General features: G+C 42.9%; 1 pseudogene; it reads right to left on the bottom strand.

Moving 5' to 3' along the window:
- LOC150003103 (guanine nucleotide-binding protein G(s) subunit alpha-like) overlaps positions 1-25,813 on the bottom strand; it is a 55,231-nt pseudogene extending 29,418 nt beyond the window's left edge.
- Positions 25,814-26,916: the final 1,103 nt, after the last annotated feature.

Here is a 26,916-nt window from a genome sequence, read left to right as displayed (position 1 = left end):
GTAGGTAACTCTCTGCTTTTCTCTTGCTGCTTTTAAGAGTCTCTCTTTATCTTTAACCTTTGGCATTTTAATCATGATGTGTCTTGGTGTGGTTGTCTTTGGATCTAGCTTGTTTGTGACTCTCTGTGCTTCTTGGACTTATAAATCTATTTTCTTCACCAAATTTGGGAATATTTCCTTCATTATTTTTTCACATAAGTTTTCAATTTTTTGCTCTTCCTCTTCTCCTTCTGGCACCCCTATGATTTGGATGTTGGCATGTTTAAAGTTGTCCCAGAGGTTTCTAAGCCCCTCCTTGTTTTTTTTTTTTCAATTCCTGTTTCCTCATTCTATACTGGTTGACTATTTTTTTCTTTCTTATGTTCCAAATCATTGATTTGAACACTGGTTTCCTTCCCTTAACCGTTGGTTTCACATGGATGTTCCTTCATTTCACTTAGCATACCCTTCACTTCTTCCTTTATGTGTTTGCTGTACTTAAGCATATCTGTCAAGTCTGTGAGCACCTTTATCACCAGTGTTTTGAAATCTGTGTCTATTAGGTTGGCTATCTTCTCATTGCTTAGTTCTATCACTGGGACCTTGATTCATTCCCTCTTTGAGCCATACTTCTCTGTCTCCTCATCTTCACAGGCTCCTGTGTTTGCCTCTGTGTCTTAGGAAGAGTTGTTGCATCTGTTATGTTGTAAGGGGTGGAGTTTTAGGTATTCTTCAGTATGGGGCAACACATTGACCACATTGTGGCATTGTATGTGGGAGAGGGGTCTGAGAGGGAATAATGCCACTTGCTCAGCACTTGCCTCTTTTCCAGGCACTTTCCCCACTTCCTGTATGGGACTGACACCTCTCTAGCTGTTGTCCTGATTGTGGTTCACAGACTGGGTGTGTCTGCAGATGTTCTAGGACCATGGGGGCCCTCTTAACAACTGGACTCTGCTAAGAGATCAGCAGTTTCTTTCTCCACCCCTACCTCCACTGGTTTTCACAGTCAGAAGCAATGAGGCCTTATTTTCTCCAGTGCTGGACCCATGAGCTGCACAGCCTGGTCTGGGGCTGTGAACACTCCCCAGGTGTCCATCCCTATGTTTTTAAATATGTTACTGTGCTTTCTACTGGTCTACTGCTGCCACCACACCACTTCCTCTCTGCCCCTCTTATCTGTCTGGATAACTATTTCTTCTTTATATCTTTGTTTGTTGGACTTCCATGCAGTTCAATTTTCTGGAACTTCTGGTTGTATCTAGTTTTGAGATTGTTGTATTCCTTCTTAGTTGTGCAGGGAGATGCAGCGTGTCTACCTATGCCTCCATCTTGGCTAGAAGTTGTAAAGTGAGTTTTTGATTGCTGAAAGTCAAGATCTCCTTCTCTGGCTTTGTTCTGCCCCTCCCTCATCACATTTCTGAAAAATTCTCTCTGTAGGATAACTTTGTTCATAAGGAATAAGGGCCAAGCAATGGCAGGCACCCTTTAGCTTTCCTATAATATGCACCAGTCCCTCCATAAAATCATCCCAAACTAACATAACTACAGTACTAAGGTAGCTTTAATACAAGTCCCCTAATCTCACTCCCAACCAGATGGCTGCCATTGTGGAAATTTTGGATCAGTCACTGCTTAGAGGATTAAGTTTTTTTTTTAAGTGTATTTTATTGATTATATTGTTACAATAGTTCCAATTTTCTCCTCTTTACTCCCCTCCACCTAGCATCTCCCTCCCCCAGCAATCGCCCTCCAAGTACATACCCATGGTTCGTGAAAAATAACTATCCCTCCCTCTCAGATATTAAGACCCTTTGTAATCTTGTAAAGGACAATGGGCGAAGGTCTCAAGCTCCTCTAGCTGCTTCAAGCTGGACATGGTCGTCGTCCTACTTACCCTTGGGTCCAGAAATCCCTAATAAGAGTGGGGGATGTGGAGGAGAGGGTGGCCTTCCCACATGGGGAAGGATCGTGCAGACTCCAGGTCAGTTGGCTGTCTCCGGACAGTGGCATGCTTGGTTTAACAGGCTGGCATTCTTGCTGTGTTCTGGGGGCAACAGATTTGGCGAAAAGGGTTAAAAGACATCATTCAATCCATAACTACTAGATGAAAAAAGGCAGGGATTACTTTTTCAATGTTCCACATTAGGAGAAAAAAAAAAAGAAAAAAAGGGCTTCTTTGGAGGAAGGTGTGCTAGGCACATCTCACCTGTCCAATACCCTTTTGCCCATTATACTTAGTTTGGGCTGAGGGAAATAGTTTAGGTTTCCCTCCTCTCAGACCTCTGGGCCCTTTCTGTCCAAGCCATTAAAATAGAAAAGAGAAACCAGTTTTAAAGTGAAGCCCACAGACCACCCCATTCTTCACCAACCCAGCTATTTAGTTCAGCCAAACCGTTGAGTCTCAGGAGGCAGCACTCCAGAGAGGATTAAGTGAGGCTTATGCGTACAGACAATCACTCAGGTAATGCGATCATAGGCTTATGCCCTTTGAAAACAGAAAACACATGTTAATTTATGTAACATAACCCACAAACAAGTCTCTAAATCTGTAAGACTGTCTTATTGGGAAGACATCCAGTTGCAAGGCACTTGACATTCTACTTGCCTGCAACTTGAATATCTTTGATGATATCACAGATATGGTTTAATTTTCAAGTGAAACCATATTTTAAATGAGAAGAAACTTTTAAGACTCTTAGTTGCCCTACTTAATAGTCTACTACGGATCATTGTGATTTTCCTTGAATAATGATTTTTCTCCCTAAGATTACCCTCCTTGTCTTTAAAGGGACTACATTAAGTTCATTTTAATTTATCCTGTTCATTTGCATAAGCATAACAAGAGCAGCAAATGATCACTTATGATCTTTCGTTCTGCTTTGCTGGAACTTACCCAAGGAACATTTAGGGTGCCCCTCAGTCTGCTCTTCAGGGCACAGAAGCTGAGCCACATACCTGGCATTCATCCTTGCCTGTACACACCTGTCCTTTCCAAGTCTTTCTGGTTTTTCATTGTGCCTTAAGGTCCCTTCTAGCCATCTTTCAGGAAAACAACCTTTGTTCCTTCCCTGGAAAGATTGCTGTGGACCGCACAACCAACCATTGTACCAGGCCTTTTATCTCATGGGCTTTTATTACCTTTGAAAGTCATTCCCAGTTCCTCAGGGCTTTTTGGTAACAACCTGAGCCCAAGTATGTCTCCTTTAGGCTTGACATTCCAGTCAAACACTTGGTCCAAAAAAAAAAAAAGAAAAAAAAAGAACCTCTATTAACAACTGGTCTTATTAGTTCTATGCAAAGAAACTTATGTCATTACTTACTTGTTTAGAATGCCAAACTCTGGAGGGATCAAATAAGGAGAAAAATATACAGCGTGAAGGCAAATCTTTGTCCTAATATTCACTGAACTGGCATTTCCATTCTTCATATTTTCATTTTTTCCCCCACTAAAAAAAATATTTTTGGGACTTCCGGCCAAGATGGAGGCTTAGACGGACACGCTAGGTCTCCCTCAACAACTATAGAGGAATACAACTACTTCAAAACAAAGGATAACTAGAAATTCCAGAAAATAAAACTACACGGAAGCCCAACATATGAAGTTATAAACCAGCGGTGCCATTTGGGCAGGTAAGAGTTAAAGAGGGCAAAGCTGTTTGCGGAGCGGCGGGCGGGGCGGCGAAAAATCCCGGAGGCAATCAAGCCCCTGGCATGCGCGACTCCAATCAAGCCCCTGGCTTGCGCGACTCCGGGCGCTGGGGAGAGCAGCCGCAGCATCGCCTTGAACAGTGAGGCCCAGGGGGGCGGGAGGACGGATCCCGGTCTCCTAGCTGAATAACTGTGTGAATCCATCTTGGACCCCCGCCCCCACAGAAAGCACCACAGGGCTGCGAAATAGGTCGCAGACAGGCACTGGTCGCTAATTTGTGACGCGTACACAGGCACCGCCCCGGACAGCCAGCCCAGGAAAACAAAACGCATCTGTCAAAATGTGGCAGGCAAATATAGAGATCCCGGTGGCACAACTCACCAGACAGCAGATAGAGAACCTGACAGATGAACAGATAAGAAACCTGTCAGAGGCTCAGTTCTGGGCCATTGTTATCAGGTGGCTTACAGAATTCACAAAAGAGCAGGAAAAAGATATGAAAGAAGCGAAAAACTTTCATAACGAAAGGAACAAAACCACATACGAGACAGATGGTGAGGAATCCAGAGTTGATTTCAACAAACTGGAATATGGAGAAGGAACAAGCAGTCAACCAATGCAGCGAGAGGAAATAGGAAGCAACAATGAGAGGATCAGAAACCTCTGGGACAGCTATAAAAGGCCCAACATAAGAATCATTGGTTTGCCAGAGAGCGAGGAAGATGAACTAGAACTTGAAAAATTGAGTGAAAATATAATAAAGGAGAACTTCCCAGACTTGGGGAAGGGAATAGGCATGCAGGTCCAGGAAGCAAGGAGAGTTCCCAAGAGACTGGACCCAGGGAGAACCACTCCAAGACACATTATAATCAAAATGTCAAAAATTAAGGATAAAGAGAGAATCTTAAAAGCAGCAAGAGAGAAGAAAAGAATTATGTACAAAGGGGTCCCAATTAGACTATCAGCTGACTTCTCAAGGGAAACACTACAGGCAAGAAGGGACTGGCAAGAAATATTCAAAGTAATGAAAATCCAAAACCTACAACCACGAATACTCTATCCAGCGAAATTGTCATTCAGAATAGAAGGACAGAGAAAGTGTTTCCAGGACAAAATAAAACTGAAAGAGTTCATTAGATCCAAACCACTGTTATATGAGATGTTAAAGGGACTGGTTTAAAAAACAGAAGCTAGGGAGATGAAACAAAGGCAAACGAAACAGGCAACGAGAGTGGAAAAGGAACTGTGGGTAAGGGAAGCATAGTGGGGGGAGGTCAACAGGGAGGGGGAGTGGGGAGAGGAAGGGAGATGATATAGGAATTGGGGATCATGGTAGGAGGGAATGGAATAGACGGAGAGAGATTGGGAGGAACTGTATGCACAACTAATGGACATAATCTAAAAGGGGGGGACAACTGGAGGGAGGGGGGCCACCGGGTGGAGGGGAGCAGAGGGAAGGGAAATTGGCACAAATGTAATATTTTAATCAATAAAACACATTAAATCTGAAAAAAAAATATTTTTGTTTGTTTTTCCATTACAGTTCTCTCACTTTTTTCCCCCTCTTGCTTCCCTGCACCCTGCCCCTCCCTTCCCACACATTCAGTCCCCACTCAGTTGCCCATGTCCGTGGGTCATTTATACATGTTTTTTGACTTGACCTTTCCCCTCCTTACCCCCTTCTCTCCCTCCCACCCCCCCATTACTGTTAGTCTATTTCTTGTTTACATAGCTCTGGTTCAACTTTGCTCATTTGTTTGAGTTGTTCATTAGTTTCCTGTAATAGGTGACAGCATAAGGTGTTTTTCTTTCGTTGCCTGGCTTATTTCGCTAAGCATAATTCTCTCTAGTTCCATCCATGTTGTTGCAAATAGTAGAAGTTCCTTCTTTCTTTCTGCTACATAGAACTCCATTGTGTAAATGTACCACAGTTTTTTGATCCACTCATCTACAGATGGGCATTTAGGTTGTTTCCAGCACTTGACTATTGTCAATAGTGCTGCTATGAACATTGGAGTGCATAGGTTCTTTTGAATTGCTGTTGCAGGATTTTTTCAGATATAATCCTAGCAATGGAATTGCTGGTTCAAAAGGCAGTTCCATTTTTAGTTTTTTGAGGAAATTCCAAACTGTTTTCCATAGTGGCTGAACCAGTCTGCATTCCCGCCAGCAATGCACCAGGGTTCCCATTTCTCTGCATCCTCTCCGGCACAAGTTGTTTGTTGATTTGTTGATGATGGCCATTCTGACTGGTGTGAGGTGGTATCTCATTGTGGTTTTAATTTGCATCTCTCTGATGGCTAGTGATGTTGAGCATACTTTCATATGTCTATGGGCCCTCTGTATGTCTTCTTTGGAGAAGTGTTTGTTCAGGTCCTTTGCCCATTTTTTAATTGGATTCTGTCTTCTTGGTGTTGAGTCGTATGAGTTCTTTATATATTTTGGAGATCAATCCCTTGTCTGAGATGTCATTGGCGAATATATTTTCCCATATGGTTGGTTTCCTTTTCATCTTGCTGATGTTTTCTTTAGCTGAGCATAAACTTTTTAGTTTGATGTAGTCCCATTTGTTTATTCTTTCTTTTATTTCCCTTGCCTTAGGAGATATATCAGTGAAAATGTTGCTACGTGGGATATCTGAAAATTTTCTGCCTATTTTTTCCTCTAGGACTTTTATGGTATCACGGCTTACATTTAAGTCTTTGATCCATTTTGAGTTTATCCTAGTGTATGGCGTAAGTTGGTGGTCTAGTTTCATTTTTTTGCATGTCCCTGTCCAGTTCTCCCAACACCATTTGTTGAAGAGGCTCTTTTCAGTCCATTTGATGTTCTTTCCCCCTTTGTCAAATATTAGTTGACCATATGAACCTGGGTTTATTTCTGGGCTCTCTATTCTGTTCCATTGATCTATATATGTCTGTTTTTATGCCAGTACCAGACTGTTTTGATTACCGTGGCCTTGTAGTATAGTTTGATATCAGGTATTGTGATTCCTCCTACTGTGTTCTGCCTCAAAATTGCCATGGCTATTCGGGCTCTTTTTTGATTCCATATAAATATTTGAAGTATTTGTTCTAGGTCTGTGAAATATGTTGCTGGTATTTTAATAGGGATTGCATTGAATCTATAAATTGTTTTGGGTAGTATGGACATTTTAATGATGTTGATTCTTCCCATCCATGAGCATGGTATATGCTTTCATTTATTTGTATCTTCTTTAATTTCTTTCTTCAGTGTTATGTAGTTTTCTGAGTACAGGTCTTTTACCTCCTTGGTTAAGTTTATTCCTAGGTATTTTATTTTTCTTGTTGCTATGGTAAATGGGATTTTTCTTTCAGTTTCTATCTCTGAGTTTTTATTGTTGGTGTATAAAAATGCCTTCGATTTCTTAATATTGACTTTGTATCCTGCTATTTTGCCGAATTCACTTATTAGATTGAGTAGTTTTTTTGTGGAGTCTAAAGGATTTTCTATGTACATTATCATGTCATCTGCAAATAATGACAGTTTTACTTCCTGTTTTCCAATTTGGATGCCTTTTATTTCTCTTTCTTGTCTGATTGCTGTGGCTAGAACTTCCAAGACTATGTTGAATAGGAGTGGAGAGAGCGGACATCCATGTCTTGTTTCTGATCTCAGGGGGAATGCTCTCAGTCTTTGCCCATCGAGTATGATGTTGGCTTCAGGTTTTTCATATATGGCCTTTATTATGTTGAGGTATGCTCCCTCTATTCCCATTTTGCTGAGAGTTTTTATCATAAATGGGTGTTGTACTTTATCAAATGCTTTTTCTGCATCTGTTGATATGATCATGTGGTTTTTGTCTTTCATTTTGCTTATGTGGTGTATTACATTTATTGTTTTGCGAATATTAAACCATCCTTGCATCCCTGGGATGAATCCTACTTGATCGTGGTGTATGACCTTTCTAATGTGTTGCTAGATCCAGTTTGCCAATATTTTGTTGAGGATTTTAGCATCTATGTTCATCAGCGATATTGGCCTGTAGTTTTCTTTCTTTGTTATGTCTTGACCTGGTTTTGGAATTAGGGTTATACTGGCTTCATAGAACGAGTTTGGGAGTCTTCCCTCTTCTTGTATCTTTTGGAATGATCTGAGGAGGATAGGAGTTAGTTCTTTCCTAAATGTTTTGTAGAATTCACTTGTGAAGCCATCCGGTCCAGGGCTTTTTTGTGCTGGGAGTTTTTTCATTACTGCTTCAATTTCGCTAGCTGTTATTGGTCTATTCAGACTTTCTGCTTCTTCTTGATTCAGTTTGGGCAGACTATAGTTTTCCAGGAATCTGTCCATTTCCTCTAGGTTGTCAAATTTCTTGCCATACAGTTGTTCATAATAATTTCTTATAATTCTTTGTATTTCTGTGGTATCAGTTGTGATTTCTCCTCTTTCATTTCTGATTTTATTTATTTGGGTTCTCTCTCTTTTTTTCTTGATGAGCCTGGCTAAAGGCTTGTCAATTTTGTTTATCTTTTCAAAGAACCAGCTCCTACTCTTGTTGATCTTTTGAATTGTTACTTTAGACTCTATGTCATTTAATTCTGCTCTGATCTTGATGATTTCCTTCCTTCTACTTGATCTGGGTTTTGCTTGTTGTTCTTCCTCTAGTTCTTGTAGCTGTAGGGTTAAATTTTTTATTAGAGATTCTTCTAGCTTTTTTAGGTAGGCTTGTATTGCTATGAACTTTCCTCTTAAGACTGCTTTCGCTGTATCCCATAGGTTTTGGGTTGTTGTGTGTTCATTATCATTGGTTTCCAGGAACTTTTTGATTTCTTCCTTGATGTCATTGTTAACCCATTCATTATTTAATAGCATGTTATTCATTCTCCATGAGTTTGAATGTTTTTGAGTTTTTTCCTTGAGGTTGATTTCCAATTTTAAGGCATTGTGATCTGAGAAGATGCTTGATATAATTTCAATTTTCTTGAATTTATTGAGGCTTGTTTTGTGTCCTACCATGTGGTCTATCTTTGAAAATGTTCCATGTGCACTTGAGAAATATGTATATTTTGCTTCTTTGGGGTGTAAACTTCTATATATATCGACTAAGTCCATTTGATCTAAAGTGTTGTTCAGTGCCTCAATATCTTTGGTGTTTCTTTGCTTTGAAGATCTGTCCATTGTTGACAATGGGGTGTTAAAGTCCCCTACGATGAGTGTGTTGCTGCCTATATCTTTCTTGGAGTCTTTCAAAATTTTCCTTACATATTTTGGTGCTCCTAAGTTGGGTGCATATATATTTATAAGGGTTATATCTTCTTGATGGATTTTTCCCTTAAGTATTATGAAATGCCCTTCTTTGTCTCTTTTTATGGACTTTGCTGTGAAATCTGTTTTGTCTGATATAAGTATTGCTACCCCGGCTTTTTTTTCATGTCCATTTGCTTGGAATACATTTTTCCATCCCTTTACTTTCAGTCTGTGTAGATCTTTTGTTCTAAGGTGGGTCTCTTGTAGACAGCATATGTGTGGGTCATTCTTTCTAATCCATTCAGCTACCCTATGTCTTTTAATTGGAGCGTTTAATCCATTTACGTTTAAGGTTATTACTGATAAGTACTTATTCATTGTCATTTTCCCCCTTTGTACTCGTGTTCTTCTCTGTTTCTCTCTGTTTCTTTATCTTTTTATAGCAGACCCTTTAGCATCTCTTGCATTGCTGGTTTGGTGGAGATGTATTCTTTTAGTCTTCCTTTGTCTGAGAAACTCCTTATTTCGCCTTCCATTTTGAATGAGAGCCTTGCTGGGTAGAGTATTCTTGGTAGTAGGCCTTTGTTTTTCATTGCTTGGAATATTTTTTGCCATTCCCTTCTTGCTTGTAGTGTTTCTGCTGAGAAATCTGAGGATAGCCTTATTGGAGCTCCCTTGTATGTTATTAGTTGTTTCTCTCTTGCTGCTTTTAGGATTCTCTCTTTGTCTTTGGATGTTGCCATTTTAATTATGATGTGTCTTGAGGTGGGCCTGTTGGGGTTCATCTTCATTGGGACCCTCTGTGCCTCCTGGATTTGCGTGACTCTTTCTCTCCTCATGTGAGGGAAGTTTTCTGTCATTAGTTTTTCAAAGAGGTTTTCTATCCCTTGCTCTTCTTCTTCTCCTTCTGGAATTCCAATGATACGGATATTGTTACGTTTCATGTTGTCCTGCAGCTGTCTTAGGACCTCTTCAGTCTTGTTCAGTCTTTTTTCATTTTGTTGCATTGTCTGGGAGTTTTTGTGTACGTTGTCCTCCAGCTCGCTGATCCGATCTTCTGCTTCCTCTAGCCTGCTTTTAATTCCTTCTACTGTGTTCTTCAATTCAGAGATCGTATTCTTCATTTCCTCCTGGCTCTTATTGATAGCTTCCATGTCCTTTTTGATGCTGGTATAATTCTCAGTAAGTTCCTTATAGTTCTTCTGGAGTTCACTGTAGTTTTTCTGGAGTTCTTTGTAGTTTCCGCTGAGCTCATTTAGCTTCTCCATAATCCATGTTTTAAATTCTGTATCTGATATGTTGCTCCCCTCTATTTCATTTAGCACTCTTTCTGGGGATTCTACCTTTCCTTTTGATGGGGGGTTGTTTGTCTGTCTCCCCATTTTTGTGATTCCTTTTGTTTGTTGGTGCTTCTTAGAATGATCAGTTCTTCCTGGATCTGCCTCTGGTAGCGTCAGATCATGTACCAGACTGGCCCTAGGCAGCCTGTTGGAGACTTCCAGGGATCTACTGCCTTTGTCTCTCTTCTTTAGTTGTTACTATACTCAATCTGTGATCAGCCGTCAGGCTTAAGGACCGTGGGTGTGGCAACTTAATTCCTATAGGCAGGGCTTTTATTTCCCCTTAGTGTGACACCACTTGGAGGGGGATGGTCTGTTGCTGTACTGGGGCTGAGTCAGCACTGGCTGGTCCCTGGAGGAGGTTAGTGTAGCTTCCACTTACTCCTCCACCCTCCTGGATCTCCGTCTGTGTTGTCCTTGATGATATTTCTTTAATCTGTCTGGTTGTATTTCAGCTACTTTTTGGTGGATCTTTTTCTCTGGTTAGTTGATTGAGAGTCACTCTGCCCACCTTGTCTTGAGATCTTTTGTGAAGGTGCTGCTAAAACATAATTACACAACCCAGGCAAGAAACCCACACCCTCCAATGTCTCCCCCAAATACAATCCCACTATAGGCTGCAAATGAGCCCGTGTTAATATACTTGTGGAGATACTGGGACTCTTATTTCATAGGAGAAACAGAAAGGAGTTGTTTTAAATGAAGGAAGGGTAATTTTTGAGCTGGAAGTTGATAGAGTATTAATATTAGCAATTGGGATCAAGGTTATGTAAGAGAGCAATTAACACTTACACTGTCTGTTTGAAAAGGAGGGAAGGGTTACAGTGTGGAGAGAGAAAGTGGAAGTGTATAGTATTAGGATTATATAATCGGTATGTACTATATGATTAGCGTGGGAGGTAGGGTAGACACAACAGACATCCAGGTAGACAGACAGCCAGAAATTGAAAGAGAGGGCTGGGGAAGTTAGAAGGTAGGAAATAGATTGAGAGATAATTTTTTAAGGATAAAAATACAGAGTAGAAAATAGCAAGACAGGAAGGGAGAGAGGAAAGAGAGAGAGAAAGTAGAGAAGAGAAGGGTAGGAGAGAGAACAGAAGAAGAAGGGGAGGTAGAAGAGAGGGGACTGGATTAAAATTCTTTTTTAAATTATATGTTATAAAAAAGATTAGGAGATTAAAACATGATATAAAGTTGCAAGATAGAGAGAAAAGGTGAATATATAGAGAGAGGAATAGGAGATAGGAAAGCAAGAGGATTTGGGAGGAAAAGAGCTCAGAGGAGGGGAGGAAATCAGGAGGAAGAGGAGATATTAGGGAGGGGAGGATTGAAATTGAAGAGTTGGCAAAAGATAGGATGAAGGAGAGAAATACAAGAGGTAGGGAAAGAAGTGGGGGGGTGAGGTAGAAAAAGAGAAGGGGTAAGAATAGGAGAGTAAAGGGAGAGGGGGATAGATTAGAATTATAATTTGAATATTAAGAGATTAGAATATAAAGTGTAATAGGGAGAGAGAGAGATTATGTATAGGGAGAGAAGGAAAATAAGGACAAGAGATGAAAGAAAAATGAATGTAGACTGAAGGGGGACAAAATAAAGAAAGAAATTTAATAAAGTTGAAGGTGAGTAGCGCAGAGAAAGGAGAGGGTGAGAAAGGGAGAGAACTTAAAATTATAAAATTAACTGAGAATAGGATGCAGGGGAGAATGCTAAGGGGAGAGAAGGGGGGGAAGGGGAGGGGAGAAAAGGAGCGAGAATAAGAAGGGACTGACGGTAGGGGTAGTTAGAGAGAGAGTGAGAGATGAAAGAATGAGGATTTTAACTCAATTCAACTTTTATGCACAGTCTCTGGGTGTTTTTGGTTTGTTTGTTTTTTGGTTTTTCCTTGCTTCCTTCCTGAGACTGCTCCTATTCAAAATTCCATGAGTTTCAAATCTTTTCTGGTTGGTTGGCTGGCTGTGGGAGGGTTCTGCTTGATTCTGGGGTTGCTAGTCTTTTTTTCGTAGGCCTACCACCGCTCTGCTGTGAGCTGCCTTTAGTAGTCCCCTCCTGAGGCAGCCTCAGCCCTCCTCAGGCTTGTCCAGCTACTCCTTCCCTCTGTTGGTCCAGCCTGTGCCTGCCAGCAATCCCCGCCCTGCCTCCGGTCCTGTCTCTATTCCCAGGCTACAGCTTCTGCTCTCTTTCCTGTCTATATGCCTGCGCACCCCACCTCTCTCCCTGTCTCAAGATCGTCCTTTTGTTCTGCAGGACTCTGGCACAGTCGGTCAAAGTGCCGGGCCCAGTGGCCCTTTCCTGCCCAGGGCCTCTCCTCTAGTCTGGAGCTTTGCAGTGGCTTTCCTGCCTGTGCTCTTCTCCTTGCCCCAAAACTGTCTCTATTCCGAGCTACAGCTTCCGCTGGCTTCCCTGTCTATCGGCCTGCGCGCTCTATCTTTCTTCCCGCCACAGCACCGTCCCTTTGTTCTGTGGGACTCTAGTGTGGTCGGTCGGCGCAGCACTCTCCTACCCTGGAGCTCTCTGCCGGTCTGGAGCTCCGCAGCAGCCCTTCCCTGCGGGCCCTTCTCCTTGCCCTAAAACTGTCTCCCCTCCAGGACCTCTGCCTCCGCCCTCTTCCCTACCTACACACCCTGCGCGTCCCACCTCTCTCTTAGCCCCAAACCTGCCCTTTGTTCTGTGGGATTCTAGCGCGACTAAAGAGCAAACACTGATTTCAAGACCACAGTTCTCCCCCGGTCCGGAGTTCCGAAACAGCTTTTCTGTGCAGCCCGTCCCCTAGCCCCAAAACTGCTCCTTTGTTCTGTAGGGCCCTAGCGCAAGTGCTGGGCGCGCCCGGGATGCCGAGCTTTCCGTCGGAGGTTGCAGCTGAGGATGTTTCTCTCTAGACTCAGGTCACACAGTTTCTCCCAGTCCTGGTTGTTCACTGTTCTCTCACTCCTCTGGCTTTTTCGGCCAAATCCTCTCCCTAACTCCCTACAAGAACCCACTCCCGGCTAGTGAGCTCTCCGGCTTGATACTGCAAACGCACGGAGTCTCAGAATGACTCAGCCTGCAGTTTGTGACAAACCCCTCCACCCCCCTCCACGCTGCTCCCACGATCTCCTCCCCGTTCACGTTATCAGATATTCCCACTCACTCAGTCATTCCTCCCCGAGTTTGTTCCTCCTGGATTGTCTCCTTAACAGGAGCGAGCTGAGAACACTGTTCCTACTCCACAGCCATCTTGGTCCCCCCCGCTTCTATGTTCTTTTTCATTCTCGTGTAATTCTCTGTGAGTTCATTGTAGTTTTTCTGGAGTTCCTTGTAGTTTCCCGGGAGTTCTTTGTAGTTTCCGCTTAGCTCATTCAGCTTCTCCGTAATCCGTGTTTTGAATTCTGTATCTGATATTTTTCTCCCCTCTATCTCATTTAGCACTCTCTCTGGGGATTCTACCTTTCCTTTTGATGGGGAGTTGTTTCTCTGTCTCCCCATTTTTGTGATTCCTGTTGTTTGTTGGTGCTTCTTAGAATGATTTGCTCTTCCTGGATCTGCCTCTCGTAGCGTCAAATCATGTACCAGACTGGCCCTAGGCTGCCTATTGGAGACTTCCAGTGATCTACTGCCTTTGTCTGTCTTCTTTAGTTGTTAATGTACTCAATCTGTGATTTGCCATCAGGCTTAAGGACCGTGGGTGTGGCAGCTTAATTCCTGTAGGCAGGGCTTTTATTTCCCCTTAGTCTGAAACCACTTGGAGGGGAATGGTCTGTCTGCTGTACTGGGGCTGAGTCAACACTGGGTGGTCCTGGGAGGAGGTTAGTGTAGCTTCCACTTACTCCTACACCCTCTTGGCTCTCCATCTGTGTTGTCCTTTATGCTATTTCTTTAATCTGTCTGGTTGTATTTCAGCTACTCTTTGGTGGTTCTTTTTTCTCTGGTTAGTTGATTGAGAGTCACTCTGCCCACCTTGTCTTGAGATCTTTTGTGGAGGTGCTGTCAGTCACTCTTCTCTGCATTCGTCCCTGGAGTCTCTCCTTAACAGGAGCGAGCTGAGAGCACTGTCCCTACTCCGCAGCCATCTTCCCTTCTCCTAGAGGATTAAGTTTATACCAAGCTGACAGAGAGGCTTCTTTCTACATCACTACAAAGCTAGTGAATGAACCTGCGTGAGGACCAAGAACCACACAGACATCTGGGTGGCAGTGAATCTGCTCATCCTTAGGAAAGCCAATGAGAGCCAACCAGCCTTTAAGACCTTTATGCTGGTGAGAATGAGAGCATGGTGAGGACATCCACTCAGTCCACCTCATGTTCATCTGTAGCTGCACACTAATAGCTTTATACCTTTAGTACCTACCTGCCTCTCCTCCTTCTCTACCTGGGGACTGCAGGGCAGCCAGGGAGTGTCAGATGCCTAATTCCCCTAGGGCAACACTCAGTCAGTTGGTGGATAAATGTCTTGGCTTGCTCAGCTTTCCTCCATGAGGTGATTCTGAGACAAGCCCCACATTGTGCGTCCCAGTTTGAGGAATGCTCACAATATAACACCGGGACACAGAACTTGAGCAGCAAAGTGGGGCGCTTAGTCACAAGTCTGCAGAGTCAGGCACACTGCCAGCCAGAAGCATGTGCACATGAAGTAGACAAAAAAACTTGGTTTCATACTAATGCAATTAGCTCCCCCTCCCCTCACCCTCTCCCCCTTTTCTCCATTACTGGTTAATCTGGGTTCACAATCTAATGCGATTAACTATTTAACTCAGGGTGTGATTAAGTGTAATCTAGTTATAGGTCTACCTCCAACTTATTTGCAAAGTTATCTAGCTACATCTTCCCATTTCTCTGTGTTTGGTGATAACAATCTTCCTCCTTTTGATCCCAGATATATGGGTGAGCATCTACTGAATGTCATTTCCTCGCCCCTTTTCCATGATTCATTTGTAAATTATCTCCTACTGGTCAGAGAGTCACTGGCTTGCTTCTTTATACCTAACAATTCCCCCTATCTCTTTTGGAAAATTGACTACTTGAACCTCTATCTTGTCCCTTCAAACCTCATGAGGATTTCTCAATTCTCTGCCTCATAGCAAGGATTTTCCTCAGCCTCCAGGAGGAGGGGATTATTCTGTTGATAAATTGCTAGCATCTATTTAGTTAGGGCAGTCTCAATTAATCTCTGAACTAAACGTCTGATGCAGGAAATAATATAGCAGCCTAAAGAAGTAAGGACGCCTGCTACTACAATGAGAGAGGGGAGACAAGAGCTGACATGATCATTCCTTTCCAATTGCCAAACCAGTTTTCTAACCATCCTGTTATAGGATTGTCCATGCCTGAATTTTCTGCTAGTTTATTTGTTTGGGTGGTCAGTCCCTGTAGAGCCTTAGTGAGAGTTCCATCAGGAGCTGTATTATTGAGAATAAAACTGTAACACTGCCCCCCGAGCATTACACATACACCTTTTATTTTTCCTGCTAGCATCATATCCAGTGCCATCCTATTCTCCCAGATCATTCGACTGGTGGCATCTAACTGTTGAGCTATTTCTTCTATAACATCCCTGGTATAATTAATACATCTCTGCTGATTATAATAAATATAGTTTACCCAATCAACATTCTGATTAATTGTTGACCACCAGAAGATGACTGACTCAAACCCTGCCCTATTTGATTCCTAGCCTTAAACTCATCTGGAACTCCTTTAGGGACCTCAGTGACATCAATATAGATGTGAGGATCAAATTATCCACCAGGGGATGTTGACCTCTTTTTCATCACCATTTTATAGTCAAAATCCCTTCCACCTCCTTGAGGTCTTGGAAGAACCAAAGCCATTTGTATAACTAAGATACTAGCAACCAGCCATAGCTTTAAAAGGCATCTTGAAAGTTGTCCTCTTCCCCAACCCTCCAACTGCAGGCTCTGGGGAATTTTGGGGGGACCTTACTCTGTAATAATTCCCCTTCTCATAGTTAAGACCCTTTATAATCTTATAAAGAACAATGGACGAAGGTCTCATGCTCCTCTAGTTGCTTCAAGCTGGACATGGCCATCGTTATACCTACCCTTGGGCCTAGAACTCCCTAACAGAATGGGAGTAAGGATGGGGGGTGGCCTTTCCACATGGGGAAGGATTTTGCAAAATCCAGGTCAGGTCAGTTGGCTGTCCCCGGGCAGCAGCATGCTTGGTTTCCAAAGGCTGGCACTGCTGAACAAACTGACATCCTTGTATTCTGGGGGCAATAGATTTGACAACAGGGTTAAAAGGTGTCATTAAAACTATAACCACTAGATGACAACAGGCAGGGATTAAGGTTTAATGTCCTACATTAGGAAAAAACTTGGCTTCTTTGGCAGAAGGTGTGCAAGGCATGTTACACCTGTTCAAAGCACTTTTGCGCTCTAAACTTAGTTTGGGCTGAGGGGGATATTTTAGGATTTTCTCCTTCTCATAACTCTGGGCCCTTTCTGTCCAAGCTGTGGGGCAGAAAAAGAGAAACCAGTTTTAAAGTGAAGCCCACATACTGCCCCACACTTTACCAACCCAATCATTTAGTTCAGCCAAACCAGTGAGTTTCAGGAGGCGGTGATGCAGATGGGCTTCTTAAGTGATGCCTATACTAACAGACAATTACTCAGGTAATGAGATTATAGGCTGATGCCCTATGCAAACAGAAGAAAGAACATACATGCTAATTCACACAACATAACCCACAAACCATCATCTGAATCTGTAAGACTGTAGAGATAGGAATAACAATTGATCACAAATAATCTTTTAACTCTGCTTTGTTGGAACTCACACAAAGAACCTTCTGATTGACCTTCAGCCTGACCTTTGGGCACAGAAGCTGAGCCACACACCTGCCATCTGGCCTTGTCTGGAACACCCATACTTTTTATCAGTCATTCACGTTTTCCATTGTGGCTTAAGGTTCTTCCTAGTCATCTGTCAGGAAAGCAACCTGCATTCTTTCCCTAGAAAGATTACCACAAACCGCACAACCAACCAAGGTGTCAGGTTTTTTCCTCCTTGGCTTTCATTAGCCTTGAAAGTCAACTCCCATTCCTCAGGGCTTTCTGGTGACAACCAGAGCCTAGTCATGCTTCCTCTCTTTTAATGTACACTTTCTGAGCTTTACTGAGAAGTTTTTCAATTGTGCTCTATGGCCCATTCATCTACCATCTGCAATTTCTTACCAATATCTGGCCAGTTTCTGTTACAATGGTGACTTTTAAGAGTCCCTGTCCTTCAGCATTCTCTGGATTTAGACCAGAATACTTTTTCATCTGGTCCCTGAGCTTCTGTAGGAATGCTGATGGATTTCATCTCTTTCTTGCTGTATCTTGAATGCCTTGGAGACATTCTGTACTTGGGGAATGGACTTCTTGATTCCCCTGATGATGAGGCTCCTAAGGTCTCTCATCTGAGCCCTATCCTCTGGCCTATTATTATCCCATTCAGGATCTCTATTGTGAAACTTCTGTTTGGCCAGGACAATTCCCTGACCAGGAGGATGTTCCCTTTTCTATATCCTCATAGGAGCCCGTCTGATCATTCTCCTCTCTCCCCACTGAAGATGTCTAGTATAGACATCCATCCACATGTATATGCTGGGTCCAAGGAACTGATATAATTGTTCTGCCAATCCAAAAGGGTCCTCTACCAAGTGCTTCATATCGCTCTTGAAGTTTCTAACTTCAGTGCTTATTAGAGGAGCATTTGACATATCCAATTTGTCCTGGGCCCATGGAGACCATCCCTAAGGGGAAACATTGGCTGCTGTGAGGGAATGGAAAAGGTCTTCAGGTCTTGCTTATGTTGCTCTAATTCTTTTCTTAATCTAGAGTAAGTTCCCACCAGTGTCATAGGTGTCGTGGGCACAGCTGCCAGTTGGGCACCTGTTAGGTGTCCCTGGCCTGATTCATCTGTACTGTCTGTCCACAGTGCCTGTGCCCAGTTGGTCACTGGCTGGTCAGGGCTGTAAGGTGGCGGGAGACAGGATAGAGGATCCTAGACTTAATCTTCTTTTTCTTTTACAGGGAAGAGAGCTGAGGACCTGCTGGTAGGTTATAACCAGCAGAGAGCATATTCCTTCTCTTCCTTAGAAGCTGATGCCTGATCACTCACATATAAGGTCAGGGCTTGACAAACCTAAGTTTCATCAGACCCAAATTGGGGTCAGAAAACAGATTGCCCCTTATTGGGTTCCTTTGGCCAAAGGAGATAGCAATATTTTACCATTTTTTGTTTTTTTCTTATTCTGGGTCTGGGAATCTTCTCCCCAATGTTCTAACATTTTCTCTAATTCTTTAGTTTCTCTAGGCTTACAATTTTTATTTCCCATCCTCAGTCAATTCCTGTGGCTGTGGCTGAATCCAGTTGTGTCCTCAATCTCCTTTACTGGAGATTTCTTGAACACGAACCTGTGAGCTCAGCCCCCTGTATTGGAAGTTTCTTGCTCACACCCTGTATACTCAACATCCTATACTGGAAGTTTCTTGTATACAGACCCCAAATACTCAACCCCCCTTACTGGAGATTTCTTGTATATGGAAATGCCATGAGCTCAACCCCCCATATTATGGGACCATAAATAAGTCATAGTATTACAGAGTAGGGGTCTCCAAATATCCCCAGAGCCTGCAGGCTGGGGGATCGGAAAAAGGGAACAGCTTTTAAAATGCTTTTGCATAACTATGGAAAGAAGCTAGTGTCTCAGTTATGCAAATGGCCTTGGTTCTTCCAAGGCCCCAAGAAGATAGGAGGGGTTTTGACCATGGAATGGTGCAGAAAGAGCATACAGAGCCTGTGCAAGTTTCTGAGAATGGTCAGAACTTCTTACCACATCCACTGCATCAGAGGATGCAGTCAGGGGTTTAAAAATAGGTGGCAGACATTTTAGCTAGGATCTCCATGCGGTTTAGAGAAGAGGAGAGGAGATGATTTTCAAGGAGGGCAGAGGGGAACTCCATGTAGCTTGGAAAGGAAGGGGGGAACTCCATGCAGCTTGGAAAAGAAAAGGATAACTTCATGCAGTTTACAAGGAGGCTAGAAACTCCACGTGGTTCTGCAATAAAAGCTGGAGAGCACCGCAACACAAGTAAAACCTCCCTAATCAGAATCGAATGATTGGGAGCTGCTGGTAAAACTGAACTGTGTCTGGGAAGTAGGAAGACTATCTCTGACTTTTCTAAAACTAGCCTGGTTTGGTAGGGGGAGGCAGAACTATGTGTTCGTTGGTGTTTTAAAGACAATAAGACAACGGCAGAAATCCACAAATAATCTAAATCTATATAACCATTAAATAAACAATTCTTTTTCTTTTCACCAAACTCTGGTGTTGAGAATTATGCTTCTTGTGGCAGGCAATCGGGTCCCTAATAACTGAACAGCCCGTGGGTTATGTTACAATAGAAGTATAATTTAAAATTGTAGCCCAGAGAGAGAGAGAGACCAAAAAAATATTGAAGGAAGAACATAATAGGGGTTGAAGATGGTCTGGAGGGTTAACTTTTATTCCCCTTTATTAAGCAGTCATTGGACATTGATGCTTTCAGGGAGTGGGTGTAACCTTGAGCAAAGCGGCTTACTTCAGCTAATGCAATTCTCAGAGAGGACTGAACCATCAGCATTCAATACCAGAGAAAGAGGCCTGGGTTCTAAAAGGGGATCTATCAGTGCACCACAGCATCGACTACAGTCCTACTCTTGTGCTGTTTGAGTCCAGTTGTTCTGTATAGATGTTCACGCCATCTGCGAACTGCTTGTCCAGAATTTTGGTTGGGTACTTATCCTGTGAAAACATAGAAAAGAAAGTGATGGGGGACTCCAATGTTGGAAAATTTTAGTTTCAGGTAATAGCTAATAAACTTAGTAATCAATGTATGTAAAAAGCTGTTGTTTCAGGAACTGAAAGTGTGACACATCTTGTCTCCAGGAAACCATAAGCAGTTCCACCTTTGCCTCAGGAGGAGGGCAAGCAATCAAGATGGTATCTGAGCCATTGTTCTCCAGGGTGAGGTCACCACTACCCAGGACACAGATGAAAGAATACTGCAGCCATTATCTGATTAACTTTTTCCTTGAAATCCAAACCCCTTATCTACACTTATTCTTATAAAAAGGGTCAGTTAAAAATGGAATTTAGGACAGTGTGTTAGGGTACAAACCCACCATCTTCTCAGATGGCTAACCTTCTGAATAAAGCGCTCATAAAGATTCAGTCCCTGTCTCTGCTTATCGGATCTGGTAGATGAGAGGCAGCAAGAACACTGGCTTTTCTGGTTTCAAAAGAATAGTCAGATCAACTGTAATCCCTACTGCTGTGACTGGTCTTGAGGCTGCAACAGATTTTCATCATCTCTCTCCTCTATTTTGTACCTTCTTTATAACCTCATATCTTACTACCTCTGGCACTTCTGCTGGCTTAGATTGCTTATCTGCTGGAGTGACCCAGACCTACATCCCTGAGGCATCTGAGCTCTGGTAACAGTTTTTCTCAAGCATGAATACATTTGTTCATTTACCATCAACATTGAGCAAAGTGTGATTGAAACAGGGTAGTAAACCAGGACAACTGCAATAGGAAAACTGAGGCAGATAGTTAAACAAGTAATTTGCAGCCATCTAGTAAATCTAGATGCCAAGCAGTTTGCAGTCATCCAGTAAATTTTATCTCTCCTACCTCAAGGAAATTTAAGAGTTAGGTGTTTTGTACTTTTCCCCAATCAGAGAGTAAATAGCTTAAATCACTCTATTCAGGGAGACAGCAGAAATCTGATTAGTGCCTTTTGCCAACCACACCCAAGCACAGCTGAAGTTAAAGAAATTACATTTTGGCATATCAGCATAAAGCTGATGAATATTCTATTGAGATATTCCCCTTAGACATCCTCTAAACTGCTAGCCTTTAAAAACCCTCAAAAAGAAGTTCCCAGTGTTACTGAATAGCCAAGTGTGGGGTCCTGCTGCCCACCACCTGTAGACAAATTCTGGAGATAGAGGATTGGTGAAAAAGGGAAGGAGTCTTTTATTCAAAAGCTACACAATTCTGGAAGAACAGCAGGCTTCTGCTTCAGAGCCCATTCTCTCTAAAACACCCAAAGAAAAATAACCTGCCACCTTCTGCCAGGCCAGACAAGTCCTAGGCTGCTCCTGGAATTCATCCTCCAATTTAAAAATACTGTCCTTTGGGAAGTGCAGATGGCTGCAGCACCATCATCCAGGTGGGTCCCCAAGAAAGAGAAAGATGGTGAGTCTCTTCCCTCCTAATGTTTAAATATTTTGGCCTGTAATTTCATGCACTCTGGAGGCATCCAGCTTCTCAGCCAATCCCATCCTAGACTGGCAGATCTGCACCTCCCCCTATAGAGTCTCTGCCCCAGGGTAGGGAAATCTGTGCTAGCTTGTTTACCATTGTCTCAGGCAACCTTGTCCTATGGCTCTTCCCTTATCAGTGATCTGATTCAGATCTCTCTGTATCACCAGCATACACTCTCTCAGGAGCACTCCTGTGCCTTTCCCTCCCACATGCCTTTCCCTCCCTCCTCTTCTTACCCCACCTTTCCCATCCTTCTCTTCTCCAAAAGGCAGAAATCTCCTAAATCCTAAGGGGCCTCACAAGGCTTGCAACCAGAGAACAATGTGCAGCACCAGCTTGTCCCAGGCTAACCTCCTGAACCTGTTTCCAAGGCCCCCTTTTTCTCTGACTTCCCAGTGAGCTAAAGCAGCACCACCAAGGCTCATTTCTTTTCTATAACATTTCCAGAGAGCCAAAGCAGCTCTGACTAGGCTCTCCTTTTGCTTCTTCTATCCCTAAGCCCTTCCTTGTATCACAGTTGCCAACTTTAATAAATGTACACTCAGAAATCACCTGGACTCATGCTGTGAAATCTTTCCTGCACAAAGTCAAGAACCCACACACTACTGACCTAGCCTAGGCAGACTAGCTCATGGCCACATCTCCTTTCTGGTAACATAGAAACCAACAACTGCTCTATTGGATCACCTGAGTGACAAACATATTCTCTGACCTCAATTGTATAACATCAACCTATCTCCTGATGAGCATGGATAGCTCGCCTGCTAGGATGGTGACTCCTATTCTTGCCTGCTAGTCTCTTGACACAAAGAATCATAAATAACATGGCAGAAACTGTAGCTTAAATTTAGTAGGACTCTTGTTTCTCCTGGAAGAAATGTTGCACCTCTGGGAACTAGAATTTCTAATCAGCACTGTTCTTTAGAACTTTCTGCAGTAATGCAAATGTTCCATATCTGCACTGTCTAACATAGTTGCCATTATGCACATGTGGCTATCAGGAATTTGAAGTTTGGTTAATATGACTGAAAGAAAATTATGAATTTTAATTAAGTTTAAATAGCTACATTTGGATAGTGGTTGCCATGTTGGATAGTACAGCTCTAGAACATCAGACCCTAAAGTTTCAGGTTAAAAGTGTTACAGAAACAGGGGAGTCCAAAAATCCCCAGAGTTTGCTGCTGGGGGATGGGGAGAAGTAAGCAGCTTTTCAAATGCTTCCACATGCCTGAGGCTGGTGGCTACTGTCTTTCTTATGCAAATGGCTTTAATGCATCCAAAGCCTCAGGCAGATGGGAGGAGTCTTGAACCAGGGGACGGTATGGAAAGCACACAGAGCCTACGTAAGGGTCTGTGAATGGTCAGAACTGTTTGCAACACCCACTGCGTCAGATGACGCAGTCAGGGATATATAAGCAGCTGCAGACATTTTAGCTCGGACTCTCTCTCTGGCTCTCGCTCGTGCTCTCACTCTGACTCTCTCTCGCTCTCTGACTCGGGTTCTCACTCACGCTCTGGCTCTGGCGCTCTGACTCTCTCTCTGGCGCGCTCGCGCGCTCGCTCTCGCTCTCTCGTGTGCTCCCTCCACATGGCTTGGTGAAGGGGCCTTCTCCATGTGGCTTGGAGAAGGGGTCTCCAGGCTGCTTTAAGAGGCTCTCGCCATGCAGTTTTGAGAAGGAGAGAAGATCCACGCGGTTTGCAGGAAGAAGGCAGTTTGCAAGGAGGCTGAGAATCCAGGTGGTTCTGCATTGAGAGCTGGAGGGCACCACAGCACAGAAAGGACCTCCCCAATCAGAATGAATGATTGGCAGCTGCTGGTAAAGCTGAACTGTGTTTGGAAAGTAGGGAAACGGTTTCTCTGACTTTCCTAAAACTAGTCTGGTCTGGAAGGTGGGGAGGCAAGGATATGTGTTTGTGGGTGTTTTAAAGAGCATAAGACTTAACAACAGAAATCCGCAAATAACTAAATCTATATAACTGTTAAATAAACAATTCTTTTTCTTTTCACTAAACTCTGATATTGAGAGTTATAATTTTGGCGGCGGGCAATCGGGCCCCTAACTAAAGAGCCCGTGGGTTTGTTTTCAATTGGAGCAGCCCAGGGGTTCTGTAACAAAAGCACAAAATCCCCAAGCTGGCCCCTGGAGTGATAGCCAGGCCTACATCTGTCCCTTGGCTCTATTTACAGGAAACACAACACCATGTAATGGTCTTTAATTTAAGACATATACTCCATTCTAGATAAAGGCAGCCCATCATGGCAGGGCATCATTTCCAAACTGGAGCCTCAGTTACACCTTCAAAAGGCCCTTGCATCACTTTATCAGGCCAGTAACTTCTGAATGGTGCAGACAGAACTATGGATCTCATGATCAAGTGCCCCTCCTCTGCTTCAAAGTGGATCTCTTGGTCTGAGGCGGTGTAATGCAGTATTCCGTGTTGGTAGATCAAATAACATAAGATGAATAGTGGTGGTGACCAAGCGGCTCTGTATACAGGAAAGGAAATTTATACTGTTGTTTCCAGTTGAGATAAACCAGTGCTCCTTATAGAGTGAAGAGTTGAATGTAATCAACTTGCCACCAAGTATCTCATTGGTCACTTTGAGTGATGGTGCCAGAATGGGAACTCATCTTTGGTTTCTTTTTTTCTTTTTTAAAGATTTTATTTATTTATTTTTAGAGAGAGGGGAAGAGAGGGAGAAAGAGAGGGAATGAAACACCAATGCACAGCTGCCTCTCATGTGCCCAAAACTGGGGACCCAGCCTGCAACCCAGGCATGTGTCCTGACTGGGAATCAAACCAGTGACCCCTCGGAACACAGGCCAGTGTTCAATCCACTAAGCCACACCAGCCAGGGCTCATCTTTGGTTTCTATGCCTCACAAATTGGACATTTGCTGTGGCAGTAGATCAGCCTTGGTGAGTTTGAGCCCTTATTGTTGGGCCTATGCATAGCTTCCAACCCTGCCACCATGTCTTCTCCATTCATGAGCTCATTGTGCTAGCACTGGGATGGCCAATGACAGTGTCTGGAACTGATATTAACTGACTGGGCCATTCTATTTACTTGGCTATTTAGTGCCTTTTCTAAATTGGATGCTCTCTGGTATCCACAGAATATATAATGCAAAGATCTTCATACTTGGTGCCCACTCCCATAGGTCCCTCGATACATTTCTTCCCCAGACCTATTTGTTCCCAATTTCCTCTTTCTAGGCCCTGACCAACCAGTTAAGTCATCCAACACTGCCATGAGCCAATGTATATTCTTGCCTCAGGCTACTTCTCTTTCTACACTGCTTGAAGCTCTGCCCATTGGGAGAATTTCTCATCACTGTTGTCTTTCAAGACAACTCTGAATGGGGCTGTAGTATATCTTCAGCCAATTTTCATCTTGCGCCTACAGCTCAAGCCCATCCATCCATGAACCCAGTTTAGCCTATCAGCTCATCACAGAGACTCTTGCATTATGTGTGAGCTGAGTGGTAGATGATAATGGGCTTATGGGCCACCATGCTTATATAGTTTACTTATGCCCTCCTTCCTACTCATGCACAATCATATACATACCACTCCTATTTCACAATGGATTGCTTTTGCCCTACCTTATTATTTAATGGGTTTCACAGAATCCAGCTTATGGTAAGCAGCTCAGGCTGCATGTCACTTGACTTCTACCAGGGCCAGTTAGAATACCAGCATCTTTACTTGAATGGTGTAAGAGTTTCTGCTGCAGGCAATATGGCCTTGCTCCAGAACCTCAGGAGTTTACATTGTGATCCTCCTATTGAATCTTAACATGAATTCTGCTTGGCATCTTTCTTATCACCAACACCTCTAGAATAATCTAGGTTGTAAGACCTAAACTTCAGAGCTGCTATAATCATGCTGAGACCGCATTTCTTTGACATTTATCCTTTCTTTCCATCCACTCTATTCTTTGATCATTAAGCCATTAGTACTTCATATTCCGGTCAGTACTAAACTGTATTAAGAACAAAGCCTCAAGTCTGCTGACCCCAGAAACAGAGTTTCAGTCAAGCTAAAAATAAAATTTGGACCTCAGTTGTATTTCAGTCCCAGGTCCATGAAAGCAGAACAGCCCTACGGACCATACCATCATGAAACCAGATGAAACAATGCCCTGGCTGACATGGGAAGCTGATACAATGATCAACTACTCCCTATCATGGCCCCAGCCAATCAGGAGAAGCACAGCCTGAACTCCTTTAGCCACCATGATTGATGGTTTTTCCTCTATATAACCCATCTCTTGGAAGCCATTGGGGAGCCAGTCCTTTGGGCACAAGCTTACCTGGGACTCCCGGCTTGGCACCATTTCCTCAACCAATAAATTTTTACTTTCTTGGCTGAAAACTCCTGTTTGAATTTGATTGGGTTTGATGTGTGCAGGCAAACAGATTCCTTTAGTCCAGTAACACTGCTTGCATTGCAGATTAGACCTGCTGCTAAGCCCTTTCCTGTTCTGGCTACATTCAAAGCTGATATCTTTTCATGTCACTTGATAAATGGATCAGAGAAAACGACCAGTTGTAAAATATTCTGCATCCAGAACTTAAAGAGGCCTACAAGGTATAATGGTTTAACCTTAGTGGTGATAGTGGAGGGGGGGCGGTATGTGTTCTAATAGTTTTTGTCTTTTATTCTGAAGGATTGTCTAAGCATGCTTCAGACCATTGGTCATTAACAGTTTTATGGATGTGGCAGCATCTTATGGTTTATTTACTACCCTCTGGAGTGTAGGTATTTTACCAATATCTCCACCTGTCTTGCTTGATTGGTCTAATATTAAATTATCAATATAATACATAAAGGGAATATTCTGTATGAAGTCAAGATTTCCCAGGTTCTTTCAAAGGATGTCATGACAGAAGGAAGGAGAATTAATACAGTCTCAGGACAAGACTGTAAGTATGTATAATTGTCCCATGTGAATGCAAAGTGTTTTTGAAACTTCTTTGACTAGGAATGGAGGAAAACACATTTTTAAGATCAAAGGCACATACCATGTACATTAGCCTGGGTTAATCTGCTCTAGAAAAAAAGTACTATATCTGGCACAGAACTATCATTGTGATTACTATTTGTTTAATTTTATGTTAGTCTATAATCATTCTCCAGGACCTGTCTGCTTTTGTAAGAGACAGGCTAATAAATTCAATGGGGATATCATTGGGACCACCGACACTGCATCCTTTTGATCTTAAGTGTGGCATGAATCTCTGTCATTATCACTGAATGTGATTTTTAAAAAAATATGTTTTATCATCATGGGAGGAGGCAGTTCCTGGGGATTCTCCTAGGTCCTCTTAATCTTACCCCAGAGTTCAAGGAAAGAGTGTAAAAGGTCTGCCAACTCTCAAGGGTACTCCAGTTATACTTTCAGGGGCATGAAAATGACCACTATCTGAGTCAATGGGC

The sequence above is a fragment of the Furipterus horrens genome, unplaced genomic scaffold (assembly GCF_987537825.1).
Source record: "Furipterus horrens unplaced genomic scaffold, mFurHor1.1.pri manual_scaffold_8, whole genome shotgun sequence".
Lineage (NCBI taxonomy): Eukaryota > Metazoa > Chordata > Mammalia > Chiroptera > Furipteridae > Furipterus > Furipterus horrens.
Note: the sequence above shows the minus strand (reverse complement) of the source record. Positions and strands in the feature narration are given on the sequence as shown.